We start from the raw sequence: 13971 nt of genomic DNA, 5'->3' as shown, positions 1-13971 counted from the left end.
ACAATTTGAAATTCCTTAAATTACTTTGTGATCCAAAACAAGATAACATGTCTTTTGGCTAGGAGTGTCCTTGGAAATGTGAAGAATTCTACACCAAAATAGTAGGGAAAAGAAGATAAAAAGACATACAGAGATACATCAAGTAAAAGTTGGTCAGTCCTTGGTTAGCCTTACTCATTTAGTCCTTATGTAAGTTTAAAAGATATGTACCTGGATTTGCTTATGTTTTCCAAGCATGTTTGACAATATAAATCACAGTGAATTTACCTCTCGTTGGTCGTGCCTTTTATTTCACACAATCGTTAATTGAGCATCATCGCTTTGGAAGACTTCGTGCTTGCACTGGGGATGTTTAGTCAAAGCAGACCCAGCGCGTGCCCATGTAATTATAGATTCTAGAGAACCTATCGTTAGAAAACAGGGCGAGATACACTACTTCATGAGGCAAAAGGCAAAAGGGCAGTAAGGGGGGTTGCACACAACATATTACTTAGTTTTCATCGATAAACAGAATTTTGGCCACTTAAGGGGTTTTCCATTTTTCTAAATCACTGCATATTTTCTGACTTCTCTTAGATATTAAAAAAAAAAAAAAATTCCAGCTGGATGGATGGTAACGTGAGGTCAAGATAATCAGTAATAACTGCCATTCCCTAATGTCTCCATAGAAGACAGGCATGTTGCCATGCTTTCCGTGCATTACACGTATTCCAGCAGTCCTACAAGACAGGGTTTATCAGACTCTCTGTAAAGTGGAGAGCCTGAATCTCATAGAGTTAGAGTCTGGTAATGTGCAAGCATTCAAGGGGCTCTAGGAAATGGCAAGCCTGGAAGAATTAGACAGCTAGTCTGACCCACGGTGAGCCCACACTGTTCTCCTCACACCCTGAGACACAACCTGTGCCTCTTATTTCAGGTTTCCTCTCATTACCTCAAAACATCGAGTGGTGAAAAGAACGGCCTTGTGTCCTAACTACTGGATTGAAAACATAGCCAGGACAGTAAGAATGCCACAATGATTGAGAGGTAGGAACAGAGAGCCAATATTCTGTGACATTATGATCACCTACATTTGCAATGTTAGATAACCTGAAAAGGTCAGGAGCTCTGAAAATCATCCGGGACAATCTCTAATTTGTGGAAAGTAACTGTGCCAGAACAGAAATTACATGAGAACCTTCATCTGACTGATAAAGACAAGAAATAGATCAATGTATGTTTTTCCCAGACAGAACATAAGCTGTCCTGCGTCCCCGTCCACGTGCTACAGTGTCCCTACCTCACATTACTCCTGGAGAGGGTCACATTGTCTCCAATGTTTGCAGAGCAGTAACTGTTCAAGACTTTGCAGAGACGTGGAATTTGCCAGGAAGCCTTTCATCCAAGACATAGCAAGCAAGGTGAGGGCCCCACGTAAGGGGCCTGTGGAGACCAACACCCCAGAATATAGGGGTTCTGAGGGACACAGGTCCCATCCGCTCTCAGACACACGGGGAACCAGACAAATCTGCATGGCTGAGCAAACCCTCCCTCATTCTTCAGACTTCCTAGGGGCATAAAGGCCTTGATCTAAAGGCACAGTTCTCAGGTCAGTAGAGGAAGGAGTGTCAGGTTCTCACAGAAATGGACGTGAGAAACAGGAATGAGATAGACGGAGTGACCCAGCCAGAACAATAGGACCCAATGAAGTCCCTTCCCAGTTGTCAGCCCTGTGAGGTTCAGAACAGTCCTGGTTGCTCGTGGCTAACACTGACTTTCAGTTCAGGACCCTGGGAGGTGAGCATTTCGCCAGAACGCTATTGCCTCAGATCCGCAGAGAGTGGAGTCCCAGGCGGGAAAGTTGAATAGTCAGAGTGGAGAACCATCGTGGGGACCACTCAATCCACACTGGACAGGGCTACACCTAACCCCTCCTCCGCTGTTATGCCTGGGAGGCTCAACTAGGCGCTGACAAGCTCAATTCCCCCTTAGAATCTGCGTGCAGGGTCTCAAGGGAATGAGATCCTCCGTGTACAGGCTGGCTTTTCAGCAGAGAATGGAAGCCCAGGCATGACCGTGTCAAGATAACAATCCTGTATGAGGAGTGAGGCAACCAACTGTTCCGTAAGACATATGTCCATCTAATGCCCGCTTCTGCAGATGTCCCTGAGAGGTCACAGGCAGGGTCTTCCGGCCTCAATTCCTGAAAGGGGCTGGTCTCAGGGACTTAAACTCCTTGCACTGATGGATCATACCCCATTCAGCAGAGGAAAGGTACCTGGTTCCTAACGGCAGTCAACATGGTGACACTACATAATGATAAGAGGATCCCTCCCAGAAAGAAGTGGGCCACATGCAGCCCCGTCCCTGTAGTCACAACTGAGACCGTGTCACGTAGTCATGGTGACACGATGAGTCATACTCAGTTTCTCCCACAACACCTCAAGGCCGGGAGGAACATCATCAAAGTGGACAGACACAGGTGAGCAGAAGGAAGTTTTCCAGATTGCGCCAGGAACCAAGGTAAGGATTCTGACTACTGAAAGGCCCACTCACGTCGTAAGAGTGGGTTTCAGCACAGATTCCGTCCACTAGTGCTAGCCTTGGCAGACCAGAGGCTGCTGAGGCCAGATGAGGCAAACCTCACCTCCTTCTAGGGTTTCACAGGGAATTGAGGGCCTCAGTGTAAAGGTTGTGCCAGGAGTCAGAGTGCGGACAGTAAAGAGTGGGGAGACACGCGACCCATATCATCCGTGGCCACACAGAATCTTCCCCACTGCTAGCGCCAGTAGGACAAAGGCAGAGATGTCAGCCAGAGAGGCTCATTTGTTCCCACAGAGCAGTAACAGGGAGGTGAGGGTTTTGGTCTGAGGGTTGCGGTCCCATGTCAATGGAGGGAGAGATGAGAGGCCTGCCCTGAAGTCAAATTTAGGACTTGAATTTGGTCCCTGAGCAATATATGGTATTGGTAAATGCAACATATGGTATTGGGAAAATTGAATACCTACATGCAAAAGAGTTGAAGTGCAGGTTTATCATACATCCTACTCAAAAATTAGTGAAACATGGGTTAAACACTTAAAAATGAAACCTGAAACCATAAAATTCCAAGAAAATAAACACAAGACGAACAACTGGCTCACCTTTCATTCGGAAATGTGTTTCTTTTTTTTCATATATGACACCACAAACAATACAGGAAGTACAAAAGAGAAAAAGAAAGACTGTAAACTAAATAACTCTGTCCAGCAATGGGAACAATTAACAAAATGACACAGCAATCTATGCAATGGGAGGAAAAAGCTGCAAACCATACAGCTGATAAAGGGTTACTATCAAATTATGTAGGGAGCCCATATATTTCATTAGCCAATTAATCATTTAAAAACTCACTCCACTAAAACGTGAGCAAATGCTCTGAATATTTTTCTCAAGATGACATACAAATGGACAAGAGGTATATGAAAACGTGACCGGCACCACGAATCATCAAGGATATGGAAATCAGGACCACAATCAGATATCCCCTCATACCTGTTAGGATAGCTACCATCATACAGACAAGCCTTAACAAGTGTGAGTGAGGTTGATGAGAGAAAGAAACGTTCTACACTGTTGGAGGGAAAGTAAATTGGTAAACCCATCAAGGAAAACAGTTGGGAAAGTCCTCCGAACATTATTAAACTGGAACTACCACATGATTCAACAATCCCACTTCGGTTTGTATACGAAATCATATCTCAAAAAGATAGCTGCACACAACTATGTTCATTGCACCATGATTCACAATAGCCAATTATGTAAAAAACAAAAAAACCCACAGATCCATCAACACACAAATGGATTTTAGAACAGGTGATATATACGTACAATGGAATATTCTTTACCCTGAAAAATAAAAGATCCTGTCATATGGGACTACATGGATGAACATGGGGGACATTATTGTAAGTGAGTAAGCCAGTCAAACAGTGAAAAATACTGCAGGATCCCACTCATATGAGGTATGGAGAACAGTCTGACACATAGAAACAGAGTAGAATGGTGGTGGCCAGGGCCTGGGGGTAGGGGGAAACTAGGAGTTGCTCTTCAACTGGTGTTGTTTCAGTTATGCAAGATGAATAAGTTCCAAAGATGTGATGTAAAACACGGAGCCCATATTTAACAATACTGTAGTGTGCACTTGAAAATCTGTTAGGAGAGTGGTTCTCTCGTTAAGCATTCTCATCACAACAAAAAGAACAGAGTTAACTGTCTTTCTCTCTCCCCAAGTAGAGAGTAATCTGATTAAGTGCAACCATTTGGAAATGATAACTCTTTCATCTTAGTGGGACTATAAATGCAGCAGCCACCATGAGAAGCAATATGGAGGTTCCCGAAAAAATTAAAATAGAACGAGCATGCAATTCACCTATCCCACTTCTACATACCCGTCCAATGAACAGAAGTCAGGATCTTGAAGAGAAACCTCAATGACCATGTTCCGTGCACCATTATTCACAACAGGCAGGAAACGGTAAAAAAGTCACTGTCCACTGATGGATAAACAAATAAAGAAAATATGGTATTACACACATGGAGTATTGTTCAGCCTCAGAAAGAAGAAAATCTTGCCATTTGCAACAGCGCAGGGGAACCTAGAAGACATTATGGTAAGTGAAAATAAGCCACACACAGAAAAACAAATATGTGATACCACTCATATGACGAATCTAAAATACTCAAACAGATAGAAGCAGAATAGAATGGTGGTTGCCAGGAGCTGGGAGGAGGTGTAATGGGGAGGTAGCGGTCATAGGATACAAGTTTCAGCTGCATAAGGCAAATAAGTCCTAGAAGGGTACTGTGTATCACAGAACCTATAGTCAATAATATGATATTGGATGCTTAAATTTTTGCAGTGAATGAAGGAAGGAGGATATTAATAAATAGATACATACATACATATATACATACATACATACATATATACATACATAAATGAATAAATAATAAGAGAATAGAAAGTTTTGAAGGAAAGATATGTTTATGGCACAGAGTGTCCTGATGGCCCAAGGGTGCACACTTGTGTCCAAACACACCAAGTCGTATACGTTAAATGTGCAGCTCCGTGTGTGTCAATCATACATCAATGAAAGTGTTTTGTTTTCTTTTTTCACGAAAAGGGGAAGGTGTTTTGTCTCCTTTGGAGTTGTAGTCTCAGCATACTGCCTAGGATACAACAGGCACTTTATAAATATTTAATTAATGCAACCCAAAAAAGAGAAGGACTATATATGAGGAAAAATTGGCCAATTCTTGGTTTGCCTAATTCCTTCCAGTGTTTCTTCTAGTAAAATTCGAAGGTATACCTGGGTTTGCTCAGACTAAAGGAACGTAAGAAAAATGAAATCCTAATGAATTTCACCTCATGCTCAGGGGATTGTTTATTTCCCAACCATTAATTTAAACTAGGCACTCTAGAAGGATTCATGCTAGTACTGGGGATGGTTTCCAAGAAAAACCAAAACACTCCAAAAAAAGAAAAAAACCTGTGAAAACCTCAAAGGAGTACATAGGCCCTGCCGATTGAATTTCAGACTCTGGTAGCTGCTCTCATGTGAAACAATTGTTGCGATATACACTACAACATAAGGAACAAGTACAAAGGAAGGGTGAAGAGGGGAGGAGGTTTGAGTTGAAAGCAATTAAGTGGAAATGTCATGAGGCAAGGTAGTTTGGGGTCTGAGAAAACTGCAAATGCTTCAGTGGGAGTTGATTTTAAGGGAGCTTGCGGGGTGGGCTAGATGACACTCCGAGTGGTGAGCAGGGGCCAGAACCCCACTCAGACGGAGGGCCTCAGAGATGAAAGACAGCCTGCAAAGAAACATTGTCCGGAACGCTCACTTTGCGATTGTGCGTAAAACACAGAAAATCTCCACCTAAGGTAGGGAAGGAAGGTGCCTTGTCCTCCTGCGCCAGTGCAGGTGAACACAGAACACGGACTAGATGTTGTATGCTCATCATCACCTGGGAGTTTCTGAGCAATAAGGGTGATACTCCCTTGGAGTGGGATGCCCAGAATGCACTGGACTGGCACTGTACACCCTGCGATGGCGACTCATAGACGGCTCCATTAAAAAAGGCACTCATTTGGCTCATGGTGTGTGTAATTTGGAGAAGTGTAGCCAGGACCTGGATTTTCACTGGTGGTAAAGTAAACAAAGATAATGGTGACTTAGAAGGGACGGCCGCCGGGACGGAAGGTATTAGTCAGTGACCAAACTTCCAAGAAGTGGGAGATCTGGTTTGTGAAGATCTCAGCCTGAGCGCCCCGTCACTTACCCTTCAGGGTTCTCAAGGGCTTGGGTCTCATTCCCTAGGAGAACGACCCGAGGTCAGTACAGGGAGGGGTCCCAGTCTCTGACACTGATGGAGGTGAGGACCCCGAATGAGGAATGAGGGACGCACCCACACAGAATACAATTGTGGTCCTCCAAAGCAGGGAGGATGAAATGGAGTCCTGTGCTGGTTTTCGCCCTGGGACACCCAGAAGAGCTTCCACCTGTGTGCACGCCGGGAGCCAGGACCCCTATCTAACAGGGTGGATCCCCAGTTGTGCAAAGGGTGGAGTCTCGGCCTTAACCGGAGTCCAGGTGACGGCCCTGGGTGCTCACGACAGGATGGCTCCCCAAAAGACGGAGGCTCGCAGGGTCCCACCCCTCTTGGCAGGCCTGCGAGGCCGAGCAGACAGCAGAGCAGTGCGCCCTGACTTGCCCACTGGACTCAGGGGACGAGGGCTCTGCTGGGGGCCTGGAGGACACAGGTCGCCAGAGGCAGGGTCGCAGGCTGTGAAGACACACAAATGAGGACCCTCAGCGAGGACTAGGGACGACCCACTCCACAACAATGGAGTCCCACAGAGCCCCGCCCTGGCTGTCAGCCCTCGGACATCCGGGGCAGCCACGCCGACGTGACTCGTGGACTTCCGCTTCGGAGCCCGAGGCGCAGCGGAAGCCCGAGCCCGAGCCCGAGCCGAGGCGGAGCCAGAGCCGAGGGCCTTGTTCTGCTGCGCGCGGCGTTGGTTCCACTGACGGACGATTCGCGGGACTGCTCTGGAGTCACGGTGAGGGACCTGAGTGGGAATTTAACAGACCACGGGAATCCCATTAGTAAGGTGGGCCCCATAAGCCTCCCCTGCGGACGGCGCTCAGAGGCCCCAGCCAAGATGTCGGCCTATATTCGGCCTGGAATGTGTGAGGGCGAAGGGCTTCCTCTTCGGGAGGAGCCCCCCTTCTACACACGCAGGACGTGTCCGTCCCAACACGATCCAGATGAGGGCCCGAGTGGGAACATAAGAAACCATGTCCCTCGCATAACGAAGGAGGGGGCCCCCCCATCCCTCCCCTGCCCACGGCGCTCAGAGGCCCCCGCCCAGATGTCGGCCTGGAATGTGTGAGGGAGAAGGGCTTCCTCTTCGGGAGGAGCCCCCCTTCTACAGAGAGAGGACTTTCAGTCTGAACTGCAGTCAAGATGGGGACCGGGAGGTTTTATGAGCCAACGTCTACACATGAAAGGGGGACACCTAGTGCGGCGCTGCTGAGCTCAGCTCTAGGATTTACCAGGCACACTATAGGCTTAAAAAGCAACTAATTTCCCCTCTGGCGGGAACTTAGGAGGTGAGGGCTATACGTGCCAGCTCCCCAGCTGAGCAGACCAAGTCCCGGGAAGAGTTGGCAGGTTGAGGTGGCCCTCATTTCTTCTGGAGGTGGTATCAGTGTGTCAAGGGCCTTGGTCTAATGGAGTGAGTCCAGTTTAGCCAAAGGAACCCACTCCCTGATAGGATTCAGGGCCGTGACAGTGAGTGGGGATGGGGACCCCTCCTACGCAGATAGGAGATAGGAGGGGGCCACGTAAAGCGCCAGTTCTGCTTGCACACCTGGGAGACTGAGGCATGTTGACGTGACGAGTTGCACTCACTTCTTCCCAGGAGATGCAGGGAGGTGAGAGACCAGGTCAATGGCGGCAGCCTTAGGTCAGCAGCAGCAGAATTTGGTGTTTTGCCGGGTTGAAGACTGGGGGGATGTCGCACACCGTATCAGTGGGGCCACAAACGATTCTCCCTATTGTCAGGGCTGGCCGGCCTGAAGGATACATGTCTGACAGGAGTGCCCTTCAGTCCTCACAGAAGTGTCACAGGGAGTGGAGGGTATTGCTCAGAGGGGAGTGGACCCCGGTCAGTAGAGGGAGAAATCTTAGAACCCATCATGAGTCAAATTTAGATCTCGAGTTGAGATCCTATGTGGGACCACCTACCTCGGGACTCCACCTGCTTGCAATAGCTCCACGCCCCGGGGACCACGTTTGTTCAGATAAGGTCAACTTCACTCTCTCACACTTTGACTCAGGGAGGCTGCCTCTTCCTATGAGGAATTCTCTAGCAGGACACACATTGAGGAACCCGAGGGAGGACGCAAGGGACCAACCAACTCTGAAAAGAGGGGACATGAATGCATCCATCCTAACCCTTTGATATCAGCGCAAGAAATCTCGGGGAACGGCTGTCAGGTTGAGCATCCCCCTCACTGGTTTTATCGGGACTAAGGGAGGTGGGATCCTGAGTCTGAGGTGTAGGCTAGAGTCAGCAAAAGGCGAGTGCTGCCAAGCCTTACAAGGAGCCAGTGTGAGGAGGTTGACTGACGGCTGCGGACCCAAATGAACTTAAGTCAGAAAGGACCCCACTCCGCTCTCAGCACTAAGTGTCCCCTGCAGGAAGGTGATTGAGGCCCACCTTCAGTTCCTTCTCCGGGGTCTAAGGGAGCTTTGAGGTGTCAATGTCAGAGTACCAGAAGGGCCGGTGCCCAGACTTTGGCCACAGTTGACATGATAATTTTGAATGGGAACTAGAAGGACTCCACATGGCAGAACACAGGGATCCCCCTGCCAGCACCTGCTGACTTTTGAGTAAACCCAGGGCGGAGCTGCTAGGAGGCTGGGGAGACTCACTCTTAGGTTATCATGGTTTTTCTATGGATTCTTTCGGGACAGACTGATCAGGAGAACAGAGTCCTAGTGGGTTCTCCATCAGTGCCCTCAGGGAAACTTTCAGAGGCTGCCTTCACTGCAGCCAAGGTGAAATTGACCTGTTGCACGTGCTCATGTCATCTCATTCCCCATCCACCAGGTACGAAATCACCAGTCCACTGACCCACTCTCCTGTCTGTCTCCCAGATCACAGCCATCATGCCTCGTGGTCACAATAGTAAGCTCCGTGCTCGTGAGAAACGCCGCCATAACAGAGCTCAGACCCAAGGTCTTCACAGTTCTCAGGCAGCTAAAGCAGAGGAAGGAGAAACCACTTCACCCTCCTCTCCTGCTTGTGGGGATGGTTCCTCTACCTCCGCTGAGGCTGGCACTGTCCCGGCCCCTCCAAGTGTCCCAGCCACCACCAGTGCTGCTGCAGTTGTTTCCTGCAAACGTTCTGAATGTGGTGCCATGTGCCTTGTTAAGAAAAGTAAAAATTCCTCCCAGGCCTCAACTTCCACTGAGAGCACTGTCCAAGATCTTCTAACTAAGAAGGTGAATATGTTGGTGCAGTTTCTGCTGTTTAAATATAAAATGAATGAGCCCATTAAAAAGGCAGACATGCTGAAGATTGTCCACCACAGGTACAGGCAACAATTCCCTGAGATCTTCAAGAAAGCCTCTGAGTACATGGTTGCGGCCTTTGGCCTAGAATTAATGGAAGTCAAGCCCCACAGTAAATCCTATACCTTTGTCCGCAAGCAAGATGACACCAATGATGGGAATCAGAGCACTGGCTGCTGATTTCCTATGAAAGGAATTCGAATGCCTCTCCTGCTTGTCATCTACTTACATGGCAACCGTGCCTCTGAGGAGGCAATCGAGGAATTCCTGAATATGTGGAACATCTATGACGGCACTTCTTCAGGGAGCCCAGGAAACATATGACTCAAGATTTTGTGCATTAAAAGTACCTGGGGTACGGGGAGGTACCCAACACTGATCTTCCACACTGTGAATACCTGTGGCATCCAAGAGCACAAACTGAGACCACCAAGATGAAAGTCCTGGAGTTTTTGTGCAACATCAATGATACTGCCCCAAGGGCCATTCTACCCATCAAGAAGAGGTGTTCAGAGATGAGAAAGAGAGAGCCAGGGCTGTTGTTACAAACAAGGCTAGCAAAGCTTCCAAGGCCAGTGCTGGCTTCAGGGCGACATCCAAACCCTACTGTCACCCTGAGTGAGGTGTGAGGTGGATAATTGACTATCAAGTTTGAAAGGCCTGTTAAGCAGTGTTCCTGACATGCACAAATATCTTGTTGTCTAATCTAGTTTTGCATTTTCGTGTAGTAGTCTTTTCAACAAAAAGTTCATTTAGATTCAAAATGTGAGTCTATAAATGACATGGATCACACATTCATTGCTCTGTGTCAGGTTTAGGAGTAAGATTTTGGGGTTTTAAAATACACATGGAAAATCCTTAAATCACATTGTGATCCAAAAAAGATCGCATGGCTTTAGGGTATGAATATCCTTGGAAATGTGAAGAATTCCACACTGAAATAGTAGGAAAAGAAGATTAAAAAATATGTAGAAATAGATCCAAAAAAGTTGGTCAATTCTTGGTGTGCCTTACTCCATTTAGTCTTTCTTTCTGTAAGTTTAAAAGATATATACCTGGATTTGCCGGTTTTTTTCCAGAATGTTTGAGAATATAAAACAGAATGAATTTACCTCTATGCTCGTGTGTTTTATTTCACACAATCGTTAATTCAGCATCATCGCTTTGGAAGTCTTCATGCTAGCACTGGGGATGTTTAGTCAAAGAGCACTCAGCACGTGCCCATGCAATCATAGATTCTAGGAGAAGCTATCATTACAGAAGAGGGGCAGATACCCTGCTTTATGAAGAATAAGTCAAAAAAACAGTAAAGGAGGGGTGCCGACAGCATGTTACTTCGTTTTCATTGATAAGCATAATTTTGCACATGTAGGGGGTTTTCTTTTCTCTAGGACACTGCATATTTTCTGACATCTCTTACATGTAAAAAAACAATCCAACTGGACGGATGGTAACATGTGACGTCAAGATATCTTATCAGTAATAATTACCATTCCCTAATGTCTCTACACAAGACTGGCACAGCGAAAGATGCTTCCCATACATTACGTATATTCCTGCACTCTGACAAGACAGGGTTATCAGACTCACTGTATAATGGAGAGCCTGACTCTCACAGAGTTAGAGTTCAGTAATGTGGCAAAATTCATGGATCTACTAAATGGCAAGGTGGGAATAAGTCAGCTGGTATAAGTCACGATAACTCTACACTGTCCTCCTCACACCCTGAGACACAACCTGTGCCTCTTATTTCAGTTTTCCTCTACAGGTTATCTAACGGAAAGTCTTATATGCAATATAGGAACCATAATAAGGACCTGCTATAAGGGGTCTGGTGAGGCCAACACCCCACAATACAGGGGTTCTGAGGGACACGAGTCCCATCCCCTCTCAAATACAAAGGGAACCAAGCATAGCTGTAGGGCTGAGCACACCCTCCCTCATTCTTCAGACTTCCTAGGGGCATAAAGGCCTTGATCTAAAGGCACAGTTCTCAGGTCAGTAGAGGAAGGAGTGTCAGGTTCTCACAGAAATGGACATGAGAAACAGGAATGAGATAGACGGAGTGACCCAGCCAGAACAATAGGACCCAATGAAGTCCCTTCCCAGTTGTCAGCCCTATGAGGTTCAGAACAGTCCTGGTTGCTCGTGGCTAACACTGACTTTCAGTTCAGGTCCCTGGGAGGTGAGGATTTCGCCAGAACGCTATTGCCTCAGATCCGCAGAGAGTGGAGTCCCAGGCGGGAAACTTGAATAGTCAGAGTGGAGAACCATCGTGGGGACCACTCAATCCACACTGGACAGGGCTACACCTAACCCCTCCTCCGCTGTTATGCCTGGGAGGCTCAACTAGGCGCTGACAAGCTCAATTCCCCCTTAGAATCTGAGTGCAGGGTCTCAAGGGAATGAGATCCTCTGTGTACAGGCTGACTTTTCAGCAGAGAGTGGAAGCCCAGGCATGACCGTGTCAAGATAACAATCCTGTATGAGGAGTGAGGCAACCAACTGTTCCGTAAGACATATGTCCATCTAATGCCCGCTTCTGCAGATGTCCCTGAGAGGTCACAGGCAGGGTCTTCCGGCCTCATTTCCTGAAAGGCGCTGGTCTCAGGGACTTAAACTCCTTGCACTGATGGGTGATACCCCATTCAGCAGAGGAACGGTACCTGGTTCCTAACAGCAGTCAACATGGTGACACTACATAATGATAAGAGGATCCCTCCCAGAAAGAAGTGGGCCACATACAGCCCCGTCCCTGTAGTCACAACTGAGACCGTGTCACGTAGTCATGGTGACATGATGAGTCATACTCAGTTTCTCCCACAACACCTCAAGGCCGGGAGGAACATCATCAAAGTGGACAGACACAGGTGAGCAGAAGGAAGTTTTCCAGATTGCGCCAGGAACCAAGGTAAGGATCCTGACTACTGAAAGGCCCACCCACGTCCTAAGAGTGGGTTTCAGCACAGATTCCTTCCACTAGTGCTAGCCTTGGCAGACCAGAGGCTGTTGAGGCGAGATGAGGCAAACCTCACCTCCTTCTAGGGTTTCACAGGGAATTGAGGGCCTCAGTATAAAGGTTGTGCCAGGAGTCAGAGTGCGGACAGTAGAGTGGGGAGACACACGACCCATATCATCCGTGGCCACACAGAATCTTCCCCACTGCTAGCGCCAGTAGGACAAAGGCAGAGATGTCAGCCAGAGGGGCACATTTGTTCCCACAGAGGAGTAACAGGGAAGTCAGGGTTTTGGTCTGAGGGGGGCGGTCCCATGTCAACGGAGGGAGGGATATTAGGCCTGCCCTGACGTCAAATTTAGGACTTGATTTCGGTCCCTGAGCAATATATGGTATTGGTAAATGCAACATATGGTATTGGGAAAATTGAATACCTACATGCCAAAGCGTTGAACTGCAGGTTTATCTTACATCCTACTCAAAAATTAGTGAAACATGGGTTAAACACTTAAAAATGAAACCTGAAACCGTAAAATTCCAAGAAAATAAACACAAGACGAACAACTGGTTCACCTTTGATTCGGAAATGTGTTTGTTTTCTTTTCATATATGACACCACAAACAATACAGGAAGTGCAAAAGAGAAAAAGTAAGAGGATAAACTACATAACTCTGTACAGCAATAGGAACAATTAACAAAATGACACAGCAATCTATGCAATGGGAGGAAAAAGCTGCAAACCATACAGCTGATAAAGGGTTACTATCAAATTATGTAAGGAGCCCATATATTTCATTAGCCAATTAATCATTTAAAAACTCACTCCACTAAAACGTGAGCAAATGCTCTGAATATTTTTCTCAAGATGACATACAAATGGACAAGAGGTATATGAAAACGTGACCGGCACCACGAATCATCAAGGATATGGAAATCAGGACCACAATCAGATATCTCCTCATACCTGTTAGGATAGCTACCATCATAAAGACAAGCCTTAACAAGTGTGAGTGAGGTTGTTGAGAGAAAGAAACGTTCTACACTGTTGGAGGGAAAGTAAATTGGTAAACCCATCAAGGAAAACAGTTGGGAAAGTCCTCCGAACATTATTAAACTGGAACTACCACATGATTCAACAATCCCACTTCGGTTTGTATACGAAATCATATCTCAAAAAGATAGCTGCACACATCTATGTTCATTGCACCATGATTCACAATAGCCAATTATGTAAAAAACAAAAAAACCCACAGATCCATCAACACACAAATGGATTTTAGAACAGGTGGATATATACATAGAATGGAATATTCTTTACCCTGAAAAATAAAAGATCCTGTCATATGGGACTACATGGATGAACATGGGGGACATTATTGTAAGTGAGTAAGCCAGTCAAACAGTGAAA

General features: G+C 46.8%; 1 pseudogene across 1 annotated transcript; it reads left to right on the top strand.

The window, feature by feature from the left end:
- Nucleotides 1–9201: 9201 nt before the first annotated feature.
- LOC308495129 (melanoma-associated antigen B4-like) lies at nucleotides 9202–9930 on the top strand (annotated as a pseudogene). The gene has a single exon. The product of its transcript is annotated as a melanoma-associated antigen B4-like (transcript).
- The last annotated feature ends 4041 nt before the right edge of the window (nucleotides 9931–13971 follow it).

The sequence above is a fragment of the Rhinolophus hipposideros genome, assembly GCF_964194185.1.
Source record: "Rhinolophus hipposideros genome assembly, chromosome: X".
In the NCBI taxonomy this organism is placed as follows: domain Eukaryota; kingdom Metazoa; phylum Chordata; class Mammalia; order Chiroptera; family Rhinolophidae; genus Rhinolophus; species Rhinolophus hipposideros.
Note: the sequence above shows the minus strand (reverse complement) of the source record. Positions and strands in the feature narration are given on the sequence as shown.